Source organism: Astatotilapia calliptera, chromosome 1, assembly GCF_964374335.1.
Source record: "Astatotilapia calliptera chromosome 1, fAstCal68.1, whole genome shotgun sequence".
In the NCBI taxonomy this organism is placed as follows: Eukaryota; Metazoa; Chordata; class Actinopteri; order Cichliformes; family Cichlidae; genus Astatotilapia; species Astatotilapia calliptera.
The window spans coordinates 28,898,038-28,904,699 of NC_137422.1; positions in this window are offsets into that span (position 1 = coordinate 28,898,038).

Genomic DNA, 6,662 nt, shown 5'->3' on the forward strand with positions numbered 1-6,662 from the left:
GAATCGCTGAGCTTATGTGAGTGCGCGTGTAAAAGCATTTCAGTTCTGCTGAGCCAAATAAGACAGGTCAGGGTGAAGAAGTGACAGCCAAAGAAAAGCTTACCACAAAACGGAGAAGTTATGACAAATCAGACTATAAGGCAAAAAGAAAGTGCAGCTTTATGGTTTCATGGACAAAATAATTTCTGTGGTTGCAATATGATGAGCTAAATAACCAGGGCTGCACATAAGTGGTCCGCAGGTGCGCATTCGCTGTCAAAATAAAAAACGCGCACAAGGGTTAGGGTTAAATTTAAAAACTGTACTTTTGAGTTAAAATATATATTTATAATTTTAATAAATGACAAATTAAAAATGCATGAACATTTTTTTTGTATCGAAAAAATATCGAACCGTGACACCAAAGTATCGAACCGAACCGTGAATTTTGTGTATCGTTGCACCCCTACTATCTATCTGTGTATATATATATATATATATATATATATATATATATATATATATATATATATATATATATATATACATATATATATATATAATCTCTCTTGGACCATAACTAATAGGGGAAAATGGGGAATTACATTTGTTGAGTTGGGAATTATAGACTACACCTGTAAATTTCAAAAGGACACCAATGAGATTAGGAAAAATATTTATGTAATGTTGCACAGAGGATGAAATATGTAAAATCGCTTGAAGCCATGCCAGTATCAGCACTCTACAGATTGCACTTGCTTAGCAAGTTGTTAGCGAGTGTATGCAGAGAAGTTCGATACAAACTATAGGTTACCGTGTCAATTTCCTAGCAAAGGAATCTCAAGGTTTTCAGTGCAACATCTATATCTCACTGTGACCAACGTCACCCAGTGACAGCAAAAAACCTCCCTCAACCACTCACCAACCGTTTGGGAAATACACATTTTTCCCAGCCGGAGGTTACCAGTAGGTCACTGACCACTCTCAAGGCCTGCGTGACTGGGACTTGGACATCAGTTTCACAGTGATGTCAGCAACCACTCAGAACCAGTCAGGGATACTGTTTCCCTAGCAACTGGTGATTGTTGCACAATCACCAAATGTTCTCCAGTCCTGTGTGAGTAGAAGGATAGATAGAAAGTTGATCAGTGAACAGAGTACAGTATGAGAAACTTTAACACTGTTATTGTGAAAATGTTAGGATTGTGACATTTTGTAACTCACAGTTGTTTAGTGCAGACTCACAGAGTCACTTGCATGTCTTTAAATTGGTCTAATATGCTGGTGCATGCTTTTTCTGGACTGCATGCAAATTATCTGGTCTTATAACAGGGTTACATGGTCAATACCAGCTTAAATTAGTCACAGGAAAGAGGATCTTTTTTATTTTATGATATCACACTTCATTATTCCATCTATGACATTTTCTCAGATTAAAAACAAAATTTGGTTTCTGTAATTTTCAGTCATGTTATTAAATCTGAACATTGTAATCCTGTGTTTTTTATATGAGCTATCTTAAGTGACTAACATAGTGATGTAAATATGGATAAAAAGTGTAGTGAGTGAAATAAGTGTTCGTTTACCCTCTTGACCTGTGAAGTGGATATTTACTCTCCATTCTTTGCCAGGTCTGGTGGGGGTTTCTTTTGTTTTGTTTTGTTTTTTTTATAAAAACACCCTCCACGTTCATCTTACACATTAACTTTTATTCACACCTGAAAACTTAGAGGCAGCAGGTTCACTGAGAGGAGACTTTCTGGCCTAAAGCTGATATCTCATATGTACATTTAGGCACTAAATGCAGGTTCTTGGATAAACTTGCGGCAGTATGCAAAAGCAGCTTGAAAACTTGCTAATTTAAATATTCTTGTTTAAGGCCCAAAAGTTCAGAAAGTAATTTGCCAAGTGCACTCTGCCCAAGGGAATAACAGTAAAAATTTCCAGTGGAAAATACAGTAAGCAACTCTCACTGAGGGAGGCAGCTCTGCATTTTACATCCTGATGATTCTCGGTGCTTTAGCCTCTGGTTTTGGTTCAGGTTCATCAATATTAATTGGACAAATGTTGACCAAAGAAATAACACAAATTCCTAAAAATGGCAGTATTTTCTCAAGTGAAATTGTTGCTGATTAGTACTATATACATCACATATCTATATATACATGGTCTATATAAATATTTATATAGTGAGTGAGAGAGATAGATGCTCTCCATTCTCTCCATTTGTGCCTCATGTGTTACTCTGTGCCTGATTGCGGACTTGAAGAGAGGTGTCCCAGAACCTGAACAGAGCCTCGCCAGCTGCAGCCACTTCAACAATCAAGTTTGCTTCAAATGCACTGCTTTGCCATCTTCTCATAGCCGAAGTTTAGCCTCGACTCTAGCAGTTTGTGATCAGTTTCATTGTTCTGTCTTTATTCTGCTCAGTTTGTGTTTCTCTATGCCTGTAGTCACTTGCTACCCCTCTTTTGCTCCTGGGATCGGTCTCTGGGCGACTCCCCTCTGCACTCCCCTCAGGCCCCATCCTCAGGCTTTGGTTAACTCTCAGGATGTGATTTCCAGCACAAGCTTCCAACCACAGCTGCCAGGCCTCAACCTCAGATTCCCAGTTGCCATCCTCAAGCCTTAGCTCCAGATTCCCAGCTTACAGCTCAAGCTAGTATTACCTGTGTTATCCTGTTAACAGCCTAGCTCTTCTCCAGCCATTTCCCACATCCACTTGAAACTCATCCACTTGAAATGCAGCTTTCCTTTCTGATTTTAAACTGCCCGTTACTGCTCCTATTTCATCTTTCTGTGTGTGCAGCTACAGCAGGAAGTGGATTATTTTATCCAGTAGGTTTTCTTTAGAGCTGAAATGCATAGTGCAAACACTACTTAACCATTTTATTCTATTCAATTCAATTTTATTGATACAGCGCCAAATCACAACAGTTGCCTCAAGGTGCTTTATACTGTAACTACAATAATACAATTCTAATAATAATTATAATACATTTTTATTTTAACATGTGTTTTTGCATGTAAGTTAACACCATAAAGTGAATTGTTTTCCACTGACTCGCTACACTTTTCATTTCTCTATTTATGCCACCTTTTTTCCCCGTCTCATTCATCCTCCTGCCAGCGACCAAGAAAGCCACCTGTGCACATCATCTTAAAGGATGTCTCAATACTTAAATATGCATCTGGAGGAGAGAGAAGAGAAGGCCTGATGAAGAAGCTATGAGTGAGGAGGCACAGGTTCATTGTTTGCAGCAGCTACAGAAATGAGGCATGACACACACCTGGACTAAGATTAACAACTATGTGATCAAACCCTCTGTTTGTTATGCATAATGTATAGTAGCCATATATTCTAGTCCCATCGTCTCATTTAATTAATTAAATTCATTGTCAAAATGTATTTTTTGACATTAGTTTGATATGTAAAAAATAACAGTTAATGCAACTATATGTTAGAGTAAAATACAGCTACATTTGAGATTATGTGTATTTAAATGGCAACTGTGTTGAAAAGGCACACAAGAGAAATGACAACCGTGCTGAGCATCAGGTAGCATTTATGTACACATGCTCAAAATAATATGCTTTCTGGAGACCAGTGGAACCTTTTTTCACTCCAGTGGGTGTGATATTCAGAGTAGTGGTTATGATATGCAATATTTTATAGCTGTGAGCTGTTGTCTGCTGAAACTTGAAAGAAACTTTTGAGTACCCGACACTTACATTGCCTTGATCTAATATTGGACTTTCAGGAATTTAACTTCATATTTTGAAAACTAAGCTAAGAATACATAAATAATACTTGACTTTTTAAGCCTAATGTAATGATTTTAGCAATTTTCCACAAAGATTGTTTCAAACCTCAATGACAGCTGTGTCCTTACAGTTCAAGAAATGACTGCAATCATGGCTGTAGCTAGGGAGGTAGAGGTCATCTACTAATTGTAAGGTTGGTGGTTCGATCCCTGGCTGCTCCAGCCTACATGCCAAATATCCTTGGGCAAGATATTAACCTGAAGTTGTTCTCAGATGGATACACTGGAGTGTGAATGTCAGAAAGCACTTAAGCATAGAAAAAAGGTGCTTGTGTGAACGGGTGATTGAGCCATGTTGTATAAAGGGTGTTGAGTGCTCAGAGTAGACCACAAAAGCACTATAAGAACCAATTCATTTACACGATGCGTCGGCATATATATGTATGTTCTCTGTTTAATTTTCCCATCCAGTACAAGCCATCAATCAAGCTTTAATTTTAGTTCAAGAAGGGAATATTAAAATCTTAACTTTAACGAGGAATGGCTGAAATTTAGAGTGAAAGTTTTACTAGTAAAAGTATTCTTGAAATCTGAATATCATGCAGTGCAGCACAGGCCTCTTTGTTTCTGCTAACTCAAATGCACAAGACTTTAACATACTTTGCAGTGTTAAAGCATTAGACACACAGAACATAAGCTGACATAACAAAAACAGTGGAAAGATCATTTTCATTGCAAACAAAACACTACGAGTATAATATATGTACTTAAAAATATGTCTTATTTGCCTCTGGATGTTTATATGCTTGTAAAAGTTTTCTTTTTACAGCTTTGCATAACACTGTTAGTTAAATTTGAATCTAGTGTAAAATAATAAAAAATTTATCAATTATAATTTCCTTTATATTTTGAAAGCTTCCTCTTAAATTTCAATTCCTTAGCAATGTCAACAATTTACCTTGACATGGACGATAAATACTTTTATTTTCGTCCTCACCATAAAAACTCCACATTCTCTGATTGCTGATCAGTGCTCTCCCGTCTTAACAGTAATAAATTATCTACAAACAGCTACTAGCAAATGCCAGTAAAACCTCAGTGCTGTGACTGCTCAGAAACTGTGAATGTGACTCAAAGGTGTATTTGAGCAATATAATAAATTTGTAACTGTCCTCTGCTTTTCTGTTGGGTTTAATTTCCTTTCTGTGTTTTTGTCCAAACTGTCAACTCTAAGTTTGCATTAGATGTGAAATTATTTGTCAGTGACCTCTTTACTGGAAGGCTTGAGGCCATAAAGATCCTCAAGAGGGTATGGCTGATAGATGGAAAAAATTGTCAATGTCCAAGTCTGTTAAACTGTGCTAGCTGTTTATGATATTTTGTTATCGAATGACTCACAAGTATTATTTCAGCACACCAGGGGAGAGAAATTAAAATGGCCAAATGCCATAACTGTACAGAAATGTGGGAATAAGTGATACTTATAGAACATATTCTTTATAACTATAGCCAGTAGCCATCCTCAATAGCTGGCGGTCGCATAGTGCCCTGGTAAACCTATCCCAGGGTTGACTAGTTAGACTGTTCCCTTGATTTACTTCCTTTCATAAGACTCGACTGAATCACTCTTCATCTGGCCTCTCACCTAGGAACAATTTGATTTGGGAGACCCTACCTTGGGGCAACAAAAGCAGCCCGACATCTGCAGTGATGCAGATGCTGTACCAGTCAATTCTGGTAAACCGAGCGTTGATTGATTTACCTGATGATCCACATCCCTACCCTCACCTATGGACAGGAGCTTGAGTAGCAACCGAAAGAACAAGATCATAAAAGTGGCAGAAACAAGCTTTCTCCAAAGAGTGACTAGCCTCTCCCTTAGAGTAGAACCTCTACTCCTCCACATAGAAAGGAGCCTGATGAGATTTTTTGGGAATCTGACTAGAAAACTCTTGGGCGTCTCCTGGGTGAGGTGTTCCGTTCCGCACAGGTATGTCACAGCAGGAGGCTTCCTTCTGGACGGGTGGACAGGCTGTATAACTACATTTACCCCGACTAAAACCCCCTACAAGACAAACTTCTGCCCCATAACAGATACAGTCGTGTTATTATGCTGATGACAAACATACAGAATACCTGGTTACGCAATCTGTGACACACTCATTAATCCACACACACACATGCTCAGATACAGCACAAAAAGACACACCTGTAGACACATACAGGGATGCAAAATGCAATGACACAGATGCTTTGTGTGATGTGCTCTGTGCACCACTAAATACACAAAGATACACATTCAGGATAGAAATCAGTTACCTGGAAGGAAGAGTGAAATCAGATTCAGCTCGTGGTTGCCAACGGCTTGGGTCTCAGTAATTAGCTGTGTTATATGCTTGAAGCACACACATAATAAACCAAGAGGGTGGAGTTGTGTGTGTGTGTGTGTGTGTGTGTGTGTGTGTGTGTGTGTGTGTGTGTGTGTGTGTGTGTGTGTGTGTGTGTGTGTGTGTGTGTGTGTGTGTGCCTTTTTTTTTTTGCTTTGCTTTGAGCATGTTTGATGTGCTGTATGTAGGTTGTGTGCATGTCCAAAGTCCCCCTATGCATTTAAGACCCTTCATCGTCAGTCTCAAAGTCTTTTTCAAGTGTGTGAAATGTGTGCTTCCTCACTGTGTGTATGAATACGTGCATGCGCGTGCCTAGTTGGGGATTATTAAAGTCTTCATTGATGTTTGTGACTATAAATTTCAGGCCCCAGGGTAGGGCCGATGCTACCGAGATATGTCCTCATATAACAAACTGGACTAATGAAAGCCAGGAAGTAATTGTGGGACTGAAGCCCTGACTCACCCACCCCACCGCCCATTTCTCATTTTCTTCTCCAATCTAACTGCAATCAAACTCAATCTCAGGTGGCAG